Here is a 13,943-nt window from a genome sequence, read left to right as displayed (position 1 = left end):
TAGAGCTTGTTTGTATCTGTGCTTGTCCTTTAGTGATCCCCTGCCATTGGGATCATGACAGTGGTGACCCTCAAGACTGGGCATTTTCCCTTGCGCCAGGAGATCCTGCATTGCGTGATGTTGATGCGTTTTTTCTGGCGCTTGGATTGCTATATGATGAACCAAATTCAGTGGATCAGGCAGAGAAAATCTTGCTGGCTTTGTGTCAGGGTCAGGATGAAGCGGAGGTGTACTGTCAGAAGTTTAGAAAGTGGTCTGTGCTTACTCAGTGGAATGAGTGTGCCCTGGCGGAAATTTTCAGAAAGGGTCTTTCTGAAGCCCTTAAGGATGTCATGGTGGGATTTCCCACGCCTGCTGGTCTGAATGAGTCTATGTCCTTGGCCATTCAGATCGATCGGCGCTTGCGTGAGCGCAAAGCTGTGCACCATCTGGCAGTATTCTCTGAGCATAGGCCTGAGCCTATGCAGTGTGATAGGACTTTGACCAGAGCTGAACGGCAAGAACACAGACGTCGGAATGGGCTGTGTTTTTACTGTGGTGAATCCACTCATGCTTTCTCCGATTGTCCTAAGCGCACTAAGCGGTTCGCTAGGTCTGCCACCATTGGTACGGTACAGTCTAAATTTCTTTTGTCCGTTACTCTGATTTGCTCTCTGTCGTCCTATTCTGTTATGGCATTTGTGGATTCAGGCGCTGCCCTGAATTTGATGGACTTGGAGTTTGCCAGGCGCTGTGGTTTTTTCTTGGAGCCCTTGCAGTATCCTATTCCATTGAGAGGAATTGATGCTACGCCTTTGGCCAAGAATAAGCCTCAGTATTGGACTCAATTGACCATGTGCATGGCTCCTGCACATCAGGAGGATATTCGCTTTTTGGTGTTGCATAATCTGCATGATGTGGTCGTTTTGGGGTTGCCATAGCTACAGGTCCATAATTCAGTGTTGGATTGGAAATCTATGTCTGTGTCCGGCTGGGGTTGTCAGGGGGTACATGGTGATGTTCCATTGTTGTCAATTTCGCCTTCCACTCCTTCTGAAGTCCCTGAGTTTTTATCAGATTACCGGGATGTATTTGAAGAGCCCAAATCCGGTGTCCTACCTCCTCATAGGGATTGCGATTGTGCTATTAATTTGATTCCTGGTAGTAAGTTTCCTAAGGGCCGTCTGTTTAATTTATCTGTGCCAGAGCACGCCGCTATGCGGAGTTATATAAAGGAATCCTTGGAGAAGGGTCATATTCGCCCGTCGTCGTCACCATTGGGAGCAGGGTTCTTTTTTGTGGCAAAGAAGGATGGCTCTTTGAGACCTTCTATTGATTACCGCCTTCTTAATAAGATCACAGTCAAATTTCAGTATCCTTTGCCGCTGCTGTCTGATTTGTTTGCTCGGATTAAGGGGGCTAGTTGGTTCACCAAGATAGATCTTCGAGGGGCGTATAATCTTGTGCGAATTAAACAGGGCGATGAATGGAAAACAGCATTTAATACGCCCGAGGGCCATTTTGAGTACCTGGTTATGCCATTGGAGCTTTCTAGTGCTCCATCTGTGTTTCAGTCCTTTATGCATGACATCTTCCAAGAGTACCTGGATAGATTCATGATTGTATATTTGGATGACATTTTGGTCTTTTCGGATGATTGGGAGTCTCATGTGAAGCAGGTCAGAATGGTGTTCCAGGTCCTTCGTGCGAATTCCTTGTTTGTGAAGGGGTCAAAGTGTCTCTTTAGAGTTCAGAAGGTTTCATTTTTGGGTTTCATTTTTTCCCCTTCTACTATCGAGATGGACCCTGTTAAAGTTCAGGCCAATTATGATTGGACTCAGCCAACATCTGTGAAGAGCCTGCAGAAGTTCCTGGGCATTGCTAATTTTTACCGTCGCTTCATCGCTAATTTTTCTAGTATTGCTAAACCGTTGACTGATTTGACCAAGAAAGGTGCTGATGTGATCAATTGGTCCTCTGCGGCTGTAGAGGTTTTTTTGAGGAGTTGAAGCGTCGTTTTTCTTCTGCCCCTGTGTTGTGCCAGCCAGATGTTTCGCTCCCGTTTCAGGTCGAGGTTGATGCTTCTGAGATTGGAGCAGGGGCTGTTTTGTCGCAAAGAAGTTCTGATGGCTCGGTGATGAAACCATGTGCCTTCTTTTCTAGAAAATTCTCGCCTGCTGAGCGCAATTATGATGTTGGCAATCTAGAGTTGTTGGCCATGAAATGGGCATTCGAGGAGTGGCGACATTGGCTTGAAGGAGCTAAACATCGCGTGGTGGTCTTGACGGATCACAAGAATTTGAGTTATCTCGAGACTGCCAAACGGTTGAATCCTAGACAGACTCGATGGTCGCTCTTTTTCTCCCGTTTTGATTTTGTGGTTTCATACCTTCCGGGATCTAAGAATGTGAAGGCTGATGCCCTGTCAAGGAGTTTTGTGCCTCTCTGGGTGTTCCAGAGCCGGCGGGTATTCTTAAAGAGGGGGTAATTTTGTCTGCCATCTCCCCTGATTTGCGGCGCGTGCTGCAGAAGTTTCAGGCTGATAGACCTGACCGTTGTCCTATGGAGAAACTGTTTGTCCCTGATAGATGGACTAGTAGAGTTATCTCTGAGGTTCATTGTTCGGTGTTGGCTGGTCATCCTGGAATCTTTGGTACCAGAGATTTGGCTAGATCCTTTTGGTGGCCGTCTCTGTCACGGGATGTGCATTCGCTTGTGCAGTCCTGTGGGATTTGTGCTCGGGCTAAGCCCTGCTGTTCTCGTGCCAGTGGGTTGCTTTTGCCCTTGCCGGTCCCGAAGAGGCCCTGGACGCATATTTCCATGGATTTTATTTCTGATCTCCCTGTTTCTCAAAGGATGTCGGTCATTTGGGTGGTTTGTGATCGCTTCTCTAAGATGGTCCATTTGGTACCCTTGTCTAAATTGCCTTCCTCCTCTGATTTGGTGCCATTGTTTTTCCAGCATGTGGTTCGTTTGCATGGCATTCCAGAGAACATCGTCTCGGACAGAGGTTCCCAGTTTGTTTCGAGGTTTTGGCGGTCCTTATGTGCTAAGATGGGCATTGATTTGTCTTTTTCTTCGGCTTTCCATCCTCAGACTAATGGCCAAACCGAACGAACTAATCAGACTTTGGAAACATATCTGAGATGCTTTGTTTCTGCTGATCAGGATGATTGGGTGTCCTTCTTGCCTTTGGCTGAGTTCGCCCTTAATAATCGGGCCAGCTCGGCTACTTTAGTTTCTCCTTTTTTCTGTAATTCTGGTTTCCATCCTCGTTTCTCTTCAGGGCAGGTTGAGCCTTCGGACTGTCCTGGTGTGGATACGGTGGTGGACAGGTTGCAGCAGATGTGGACTCATGTGGTGGACAATTTGACATTGTCCCAGGAGAAGGCTCAACGTTTCGCTAACCACCGGCACTGTGTTGGTCCCTGACTTCATGTTGGGGATTTGGTTTGGTTGTCATCTCGTCATGTTCCTATGAAGGTTTCCTCTCCTAAGTTTAAGCCTCGTTTCATTGGGCCATATAAGACTTCTGAAGTTCTTAATCCTGTGTCATTTCGTTTGGACCTTCCAGCTTCTTTTGCCATCCATAATGTGTTCCATAGGTCGTTGTTGCGGAGATACGTGGCGCCTATGGTTCCCTCCGTTGATCCTCCTGCCCCGGTGTTGGTCGAGGGGGAGTTGGAGTATGTGGTGGAGAAGATTTTGGATTCTCGTGTTTCGAGATGGAAACTCCAGTACTTGGTCAAGTGGAAGGGTTATGGTCAGGAAGATAATTCCTGGGTTTTTGCCTCTGATGTTCATGCTGCCGATCTGGTTCGTGCCTTTCATTTGGCTCATCCTGATCGGCCTGGGGGCTCTGGTGAGAGTTCGGTGACCCCTCCTCAAGGGGGGGGTACTGTTGTGAATTCTGTTGTCGAACTCCCTCCTGTGGTCGTGAATGGTACTTCGGCGAGTTCTGTCCATGGACTCCCTCTGGTGGCTGTGAGTGAAGCTGCTGCTTCTGAGGTTCCTTACACAGGTGACGTGGTTTATCCTTTGGTTGGCTGCTCTATTTAACTCCACTTAGATCGTTACTCCATGCCAGCTGTCAATGTTCCTGCATTGGTTCAGTTCGCTCTTGGATCTTTCTGGTGACCTGTCTTCTCCAGCAGAAGCTAAGTTCCTGATAGTTATTATTTGTTCATTGTTTCCTTGTCCAGCTGGTTATCATGATTTTGTCTTGCTAGCTGGAAGCTCTGGGATGCAGAGTGGCATCTCCGCACCGTTAGTCGGTGCGGAGGTCTTTTTGCACACTCTGCGTGGTCTTTTGTAGTTTTTTGTGCTGACCGCAAAGATACCTTTCCTATCCTCTGTCTGTTTAGTAAGTCTGGTCTCTCTTTGCTGAAACCTGTTTCATTTCTGCGTTTGTGACTTTCATCTTTACTCACAGTCAATATATGTGGGGGGCTGCCTTTTCATTTGGGGAATTTCTCTGAGGCAAGGTAGGCTTTATTTTCTATCTCTAGGGCTAGCTAGCTCTTAGGCTGTGAAGAGGCGTCTAGGGAGTGTCAGGAACGCTCCACGGCTATTTCTAGTTGTTGTGATAGGATTAGGGCCTGCGGTCAGCAGAGCTCCCACATCCCAGAGCTTGTCCTGTGTGAGTTTAACTATCAGGTCGTGCCGGGTGCTCCTAACCACCAGGTCCATAACATGGAATAGTCTGCCGGCATCACGTTGTGTTTGCAGTGTCCCTGATGTACCTAAACAGTATAAACCCCCCACAATTGACCCCATTTTGGAATCTTGACCCCCCAAGGAACTTATCTAGATGTGTAGTGAGCACTTTGAACCCTCAAGTGCTTCACAAAAGTTTATAACGCAGAGCCGTGAAAATAAAAAATAATTTTTTTTCCTCAAAAATGATTTTTAGCCCGCAATTTTTTATTTTCACAAGGGTAACAGGAGAAACTGAACCCCAATAGTTGTTATCCAGTTTGTCCGGAGTATGCTGATGCCCAATATGTAGTGGTAAACCACTGTTTTGGCACACATCTGGGCACGGAAAGGAAGTAGTGATGTTTTGAAATGCAGACTTTGATGGAATGGTCTGCGTGCGTCACATTGCGTTTGCAGAGCCCCTGATGTACCTAAACAGTAGAAACTCCCAAGTGACCCCATTTTGGAAACTAGACCCCCCAAGGAACTTATCTAGATGTGTGGTAAGCACTTTGAACCCCCAAGTGCTTTACAAAAGTTTATAACGCAGAGCCGTGAAAATAAAAAATCATATTTTTCATCAAAAATAATTTTTAGCCCGCAAATTTTTATTTTCACAAGGGTAACAGGAAAAACTGAACCCCAATAGTAGTTGTACAGTTTGTCCTGAGTACGCTAATGCCCAACATGTGGGGGTAAACCACTGTTTGGGCACACGTCGGGGCTCGGAAAGGAAGTAGTGACGTTATGAAATGCAGACTTTGATGGAATGGTCTGCGGGCATCACGTTGCGTTTGCAGAGCCCCTGATATACCTAAACAGTAGAAACCCACCACAAGTGACCCCATTTTGGAAACTAGACCCCCCATGGAACTTTTCTAGATTTGTGTTGAGCACTTTGAACCCCCAAGTGTTTCACAGAATTTTATAACACAGAGCCGTGAAAATAAAAAATCATTTTTTTCCCCACAAAAATAATTTTTTAGCCCCATTTTTTTATTTTACCAAGGGTAACAGGAGAAATTAGACCCCAAAAATTGTTGTACATATTTTTGCTGAGTACGCTTATGCCCCACATGTTTGGATAAACCACTGTTTGGGCCACGTCGGGGCTCAGAAGGGAGGGAGCACCATTTGACTTTTTGAATGCAAGATTGGCTGGAATCAATGGTGGCGCCATGTCGTGATTGGAGACCCCCTGATGTGCCTAAACAGTGGAAACCCCTCATATTTAACTCCAACACTAACCCCAACACACACCTAACCCTAATCCCAACTCTAACCATTGCCGTAATCACAACCCTGACCCCAACACACCCCTAACCACAACCCTAACCCCAACACACCCCTAACCCTAATCCCAACCCTAAACATAACCCTAACCACAAGCCTAACCCTAAGATCAACACACCCCTAACCCTAATCTTAACCCTAATTCCAACCCTAACCCTAATTCCAACTCTAACTCTAGTTCCAGCCCTAACCCTAAGGCTATGTGCCCACGTTGTGGATTTGTGTGCGGATTTTTCCGCATCGTTTTTTAAAAATCCGCAGGTAAAACGCACTGCATTTTACTTGCGGATTTACTGCGGATTTCCAGTGTTTTTTGTGCAAATTTCACCTGCAGATTCATTTTGAGGAACAGGTGTAAAACGCTGCGGAATCCACACAAAGAACTGACATGCTGCGGCAAAATACAACGGAGCGTTTCCGAACGGTATTTTCCACACCATGGGCACAGCGGATTTGGTTTTCCATAGGTTTACATGGTACTGTAAATGTAATGGAAAACTGCCACGAATCCGCAGCGGCCAATCCGCTGTGGATCCACAGCCAAATCCGCACCATGTGCACATAGCCTAATTCTAACCCTAATTGCAACCCTAACCCAAATTCTAACCCAAACCCTAATTGCAACCCTAACCCTAGCCCTAACCCTAGTTCTAACCCTAATCCTAGTGGAAAAATAAAAATAAAAATATTTTATTTATTTCATTATTTTCCCTACCTATGGGGGTGTTAAGGGGGGCTTTATTTACTATTTTTTTTATTTTCATCACTGTGATATCACCTATCACGGTGATCAAAATGTACCTGTAATGAATCTGCCGGCCGGCACATTCGGCGGGCACAATACGCATGCGCCTGCCATTTTGGAAGATGGCGGTGCCCATCCTAGATGCCGGATGGACACTGGGAGGCACCCCTGGACTCCAGAGGTATGGGGGGTGGGATTGGACAGTGGGGGGGGCGCTGGACAGGACGGATGGGAGAGGAAGGCAGCAGAGGGCAGCAGAGCACAGAATGGAGGGGAGGAAAGAGTGACAGCGCTGGCAGATCGCCGCTGTCAGTCGGTGACGGGGGCAGATCGCGGTTTCCAGCCATGGCCGATGATATTACAGCATCCGTCATGGCTGGATTGTAATATTTCACCAAGTTTCATAGGTGAAATATTACAAATTGTTCTGATTGGCTGTTTCACTTTCAACAGCCAATCAGAGCGATCATAGCCATGTGGGGCAAAGCCACCACCCTGGGCTGAAGTACCACTCCCCCTGTCCCTGCAGGTCGGGTGAAATTGGAGTTAACCCTTTCACCCGATCTGCAGGGATGCGATCCCTTCATGATGCCACATAGGCGTCACAGGTCGGATTGGCACCGAATTTCATGACGCCTACGTGGCATTACAGGTTGGGAAGGGGTTAATAAACACATCAATTTTTCATATATTTGGACTATCAATCATTGATTTTTTGCTCTTCTGTGTATAGTCTTCCATACAGAATAATTCGCTCCCCATAGTCCTTCATACAGTACAATCAGCACACCATAGTCCTCCATATAATATCACAGAGGCGTAGCTAAGGTTTTGGTTCAGGGGGATGAAGCTTCTGAGTGGGCCCTTAACCAGGTAACCTTGATTACAACTGGGTGACGCAGCCTAATAGTGGATGTAGGAGAACCTCAGCAGATGACCATGCTGTTACTGAAAATAATCTCTATATAAAGACCAACATTAATATGACTGCCATATGGTCAGTGGTAGAATACAGTCCTGCAGAACATATAAATCAATATAGATCAAAGTACAGTTACAGGTGGTGACTTATAGCTGACATTCTTTCTGATGGAATTTTTCACTTTTCCGGTCTTTTCCATCTGGCCCAGACTGATATGACAAATTCTTCCACACAGGACTCGTCTGCAGAGATTACAAAGACACATTTCACTTCTCATATCTTCAGCACCATCCCCATCTATTCCCAACTTGAACAAACACCTTATCCTGCTGATACCACAATACTGAGCCGCTGCTGCCGTATGTGTCCCTATTACTGCACTTACTGTGTGGTTCTCCATGTCCTGTAAATTCTAAAGCAGCCCTCTAGAATATAGTAATGCTGGGCACAAGTGCCCTGGAAAACAGTGCCACCACTTTGCCCCCTAGAAAGTAATGCCTTCTGTGCACACCTTTTCTAGTCACACTAATCTGGAGTTCCTCTATAACAATAAGTGCCCTCTTAATATTGAATAATGTCCTGAGTCTCCGCCCCTATACAGCTCCCCAATACACAGTATGATGCTCTCTTATACTGTACATAACATGATGTCCCCTCAATGTAATGTGCCCCCACAAAGTATACTGACTCCTTAGTAGTCCCCAAACTGCTTGATGGCCCCAACACTGTGTGACCTTCACTGTAATCTCCACACTGTATGATGGCCCCCTAGATAGCCTCCATATAGAATAATGTACCAGATAGTCCTCAATATAGTATAATGTGCTCCCCATAGGCTATATAGCATAATGCTCTCCCTATACTCTTGAATAGTATAATGCACTCCCCATAGGCCTGTATAGTATAATGCTTTCCCCATAGGCCTGTATAGTATAATGCATTCCTCATAGGCCTGTATGAGATAATGCTCTCCCCATAGGCCTTTATAGTATAATGTACTCCTCATAGGCCTGTATAGTATAATGCACCCAGATAAAAAAATAAATCCAATATTCACCTCTCCTCTCCTCCCTGTTTCTGTGGTGCTCTGAGCACCCGCACATCTCCAGACAGCGGGCATCGAGTACTGACATCATTGCAACCCCTGTCAGTGTCTGCGTCAGTGACATCAGACGCTGAGAGGGGGATGATGTGAGAGGGAGCGTAACACTCCTTCTCTAATCAATGCAGTCAGCTGTTTCAGCATCTAGCTGATACAGTTGCACTTACGATAATGGGTGGGGGGACACTGCTAGCACCGGGCACCTCGCCTCCTCAGTGGCCCCATAGTGGCCGGGCGGCAGTGCAGGGAAAACTGCTCTGCCGCAGAATATAACCATATCGGCGCGCTGTGCAAGCTGATACAGTTGCATAGCGTAGCTCCAGGTGGGTCCTCTCAGAACACACGGCCCGGGGTGACCGCCCTCTCCGCCCCCCGGTAGCTATGCTACTGGTATAATGCACTCCTCATAGTCCTCTATATAGTACAATGCACTCTCCCTACTCCTCCACAGTCCATACAGTATACTGCACTCGCAATAGTCTGCCATATAGTATAATGCACTCCCAATATTGCTCCATATAGTACAATACACTCCCCATAGTCTTCATACAGTATAATGTACTCTCTAAAATTCTCCACATAGAAAAATACACTCCCCATAGTCCTCTATACAATATTATGGCCATCAGAATGTACTCATTGATGTTAAATAAAATAGCAAAACTCACTTCTCGTCCTCATTCCCTAACTGCCCCAGTCTCTGCAGCGAGAGTTCTGAAGCACTTGCACATCTCAGCACAGCAGGCACCATGTAGTGACAACATCGCACTTGCTGTGCGGAGACATCAAACGCCAAGGAAGAATGATGGAGGAGGAAGCGTCAGCTAATGCTCCCTCTTTCATCATTGCTTTCAACTGTATCAGCACTTCAGGATGCCAATACAGTTGAACTTGTTTATGTCCGTCATCCAGCCAGCGCTGCTGTTGTTTAATGCTTAAAAAAGAAATGCCATGAGCGCTCTTACTCACCTTCCCTCCACTGCCCCGCAGCGTGGCAGCGTCTTCTGAAGCCAACAGCTGACTTCAGCATCCTAGTGACAGGAATGCATGACGTCAATGCCATGTGCCCCAATTCACGTGCATGCTGACATCATCTGCTGGCCTCTGATTGGCCAGCAGTATGTGTTGGAGCGCACGGACCCGGCGAGCTTGTGTGCTGCGATACACTTCAGCTGGATGTACATCTGAGGATGTACATCCAGCTGAAGTAGAGACTGCAGCTTGCAGGACCCTCACCCTGATGGTGGCGACTGCTGCAACCGTGGTCATTACACCACTGCAAGTGTTGGAATTGCATGCTTTACAGGAAAGGTTATTAAGAAGATAATATTCCTTTGAAAGTCAACTGACAGCCTACCTTTAATTCATTTACCATGATGGAAAGACTAAATTCTAAGAAACGTCAAACGTTTGTATTAGGATCAGGCAGAAAAGTAAAAAATATATCTCCATGTTGATACTGTATGTAGTATGAAAAGGTGATGTAGCCTGACATGGCTATATGTCATGTCAACTTATATTTTGTATGAGGAAAAGAGTTCTATCAATCAAACTGTTAGATAATTAAATAATTACATGATAAGGAAGTAATAAAAAGTAAAGGTAGTAATCATGTTGTATTAAAAGAATATCAAACAGTCATTAAATACTCCAGCAATTATTTTATTTGCATATGTCAAGATACATAACAAAATACCTATCAAGCTTAAAATAAGGAAGTTGCTACTTAAGGTTAAGTTCCCATGATGAGTCTTTCATGTTGCAGATTTTTTGCAGCATTTTTGTATGTATAATGTAAAGTAGTTAACATGCGGGTTATTTTCATTGCCTTTTTAAGTGTTTTTTTTTTTACATGTCTTTTTACATGTTTTTAAAGCCATGGCTTTTGTTACTTTTTGGAATGTTATGTTATAAATAAAGCTGCTTTGTTTTTGAAACTTTCTGGTATTTGGCTTTGATAAAACTCTATTGATAGAGTCATGAGCAGATTATGAGCAGATTACATGCGCTACACCACACATGGAGTACTGTGTACAGTTTTGGGCACCGTTGCTTAGGAAGGATATAATGGAACTAGAGAGAGTACAAAGGAGGGCAACAAAATTAATAAGGGGGATGGGGAACTACAATAAACAGAGAAATTAGCAAAATTAGTATTATTTAGTGTAGAAAAAAGATGACTGAGGGGCGATCTAATAACCATGTATAAGTTTATAAGGGGATAATACAAATATCTCTCTGAGGATCTGTTTATACCAAGGAAGGTGACAGGCACAAGGGGGCATTCTTTGCGTCTGGAGGAGAGAAGGTTTTTCCACCAACATAGAAGAGGATTCTTTACTGTTAGGGCAGTGAGAATCTGGAGGTGGTGATGGCGAACTCTGCCGAGGGGTTCAAGAGAGGCCTGGATGTCTTCCTGGAGCAGAACAATGTTGTAAAAAAAAAGGAATGTAGTCAGCTTACCGGTCTTAGAAGGAATCCCCAGACCTGCCAACGCCCAGCACGGATCGGGGTGAGCGCCCACAGCAAATGGAGATAAGAAGAGAAATGATCTTGGAGGAACAGATAGCAATTCTCAGCAAGGGATTAAGCTTCTCTCCAACAACCGACTTTGACATATTTAAAACCTTACTTGACTTGAATAAATTTGCACGTAACCTGACAGTAAAATGCCATTTTCTTTCAGATGCTGCCAGTGAAAACGTTGTATGCATTGAGAATCTTGATTATTCCACTACTGATAATATACGCATGTTTCATGAACAGAAAGCATTTCTCAGTCTAAAAGCGTTGGAGAGAGAATCTTTTCTAGGTTACTTCTCTCTTAATGATTCTTTTCCTGTCAGTATCCCATCTTTTTATCCATTGAAATCCAGACCAGCGGTCTTGGATCAATTTCAGGATTTAGTTGAAAAGGAATTAGTCGATCTGAATAAATCTATTTTAGATTCCAAAAATAACTATTCCAACCTGACAAAAAAAGGAAAGAAAAATGCTGAAAGAGTGCATGATAACCAGGATATTATAATAAGACAATCAGACAAAGGAGGCACTATTGTGCTACTACAGCAAGCAGTCTGAATGGTAAACTTATCATTCATTCTCTGAACTGAAATACCCTGCATGCCCACTGCTCCAGTCATTGACAGCAAGCAGTCTGAATGGTATCTGAGTCATTCTTTCTTCGGCATTGAATCCTCCATATATCTATATTTGTTAGCCATCTTAGTATGCAATTGTTTTTGTTTATAGATATTTAACTCACTTATGCTTGTCCTCATGCAGAGAGATCACATAACTGTTTCAAAGCGGTTTATGATCCATGTAGACCTGGACTTTTGTTTATCTGATCACTACATTTATTATGTCCTGCTGTCTCAACTGAGTTAGATTGATTGCTAACGAGAGGGAAACAAAAAAAAAAGAGATCTAAGAGCTAGCCTTCTATAAATGTAGACATACTTTGGGGAAGCATTCATGCAGGGGTGCATTCGTGCACCATTATTCAAAGTACTTTTTTTCTAAGTACTTCGGCAGTCATAACATGGCAGTTAGACAGGGCAGGAGACAGGTAAGAAAAACTAAATATATTCCCTATTCATTTGAAACAGAACAAATACTCACCATTTGTATTTGTATATTATATATCCTGACTGCTGCATTCACTCACATTCACCGCCCTTCCATAAACTCTTTACACTCCATCCATATTGGCCCCTCTGTCCTTGCCTCTCCTATGTATAGCACTCATGCTCTGTTCACATTGCTTAACAGCACAGATCCATTCAGTCCCACCATCCAACACAAGAGACGCTCTCACAAATCACTTAACCATCTGCTCACTCTTTCTATCCTCCTTCTCCTAGTTGCTGGAGACATCTCTCCCAACCCCGGCCCCCCATGTTATAGCCAGTCAAACCTCCCAACTGCTACACTCAGAAACCCCTCTAACCTTATTAATATTCCATGCATGCCTTCTGTATCTTTCAATTGTGCCCTTTGGAATTCTCGCTCTGTGTGTAATAAACTCTCCTTCATTCATGGCTTCTTCCTTTCTAACTGTCTCAATCTCCTGGCCCTTAATGAAACCTGGATCCAGCAGTCAGACACCACCGCTGCTGCTGCTCTTTCATATGGTGGACTACACTTTTCTCATACCCCAAGATCAGACAACAGAGCAGGTGGAGGCGTTGGTCTGCTCCTTTCACCCAACTGTACCTTCCAAATTATTCTCCAAGTACCCTCACTTGTATACCCTTCCTTTGAGGTCCATGCTGTCAGACTCTACGTCCCCTTCTCCATGCGAGTGGCGGTGGTGTATCGTCCTCCCGGCCCCTCTCATCAGTTCCTGGATCACTTTGCCACCTGACTTCCACACTTTCTCTCCTGTGACACCCCCCCCCCCCTTTCATGGGTGATTTCAACATCCCCATTGCTTCTCCCCTCTCCCCATCTGCTTCTCACCTTTTATCTCTAACCTCCTCTTTCGGCCTCTCGCAGCATACTACCTCTCCAACACATGAAGATGGAAACTCCCTTGACTTGGTCTTCTCCCGGCTTTGCTCAGTGGATGATTTCACAAACTCCCCTCTCCCGCTCTCTGACCACAACCTTCTTTCATTCTCTATCAAGAACTGCCATCCTGCTCAGGTCACCCCCACTTTCCACACTTATAGAAACATACTGGCCATTAACACCCAGAAACTTATGAAGAACTTGCAGTCCTCATTGGCCCCAATCTCCTCCATCTCATGCCCTGATTCTGCTCTGAAGCATTACAATGAAACCCTGCAAAGTGCCCTGGATGAAGCTGCACCTCCTATACATAGAACAACTCAGCACAGACGGCGACAACCGTGGCACATGCTGCAAACACGTTTCCTGCAGCGGTGCTCCAGGTGCGCCAAACGTCTGTGGAGAAAATCTAATCTACCCGAAGATTTCATCCATTATAAGTTCATGCTAAAAACATACAACTCTGCCCTTCACCTCTCCAAACAAACCTATTTCAACACCCTCATCACATCACTGTCAAATAACCCTGAACGTCTCTTTGACACTTTCCAGTCCCTACTCAACCCAAGAGTGCAGGCCCCAACCACGGATCTCCATGCTGACGATCTGGCCAATTACTTCAAAGAAAAAATTGACCACATTCGACAGGAAATCATCTCCCAATCTCTTCATACCATGCACTGTCCTAC

This window comes from Ranitomeya imitator, chromosome 5, assembly GCF_032444005.1.
Source record: "Ranitomeya imitator isolate aRanImi1 chromosome 5, aRanImi1.pri, whole genome shotgun sequence".
Lineage (NCBI taxonomy): Eukaryota > Metazoa > Chordata > Amphibia > Anura > Dendrobatidae > Ranitomeya > Ranitomeya imitator.
Note: the sequence above shows the minus strand (reverse complement) of the source record.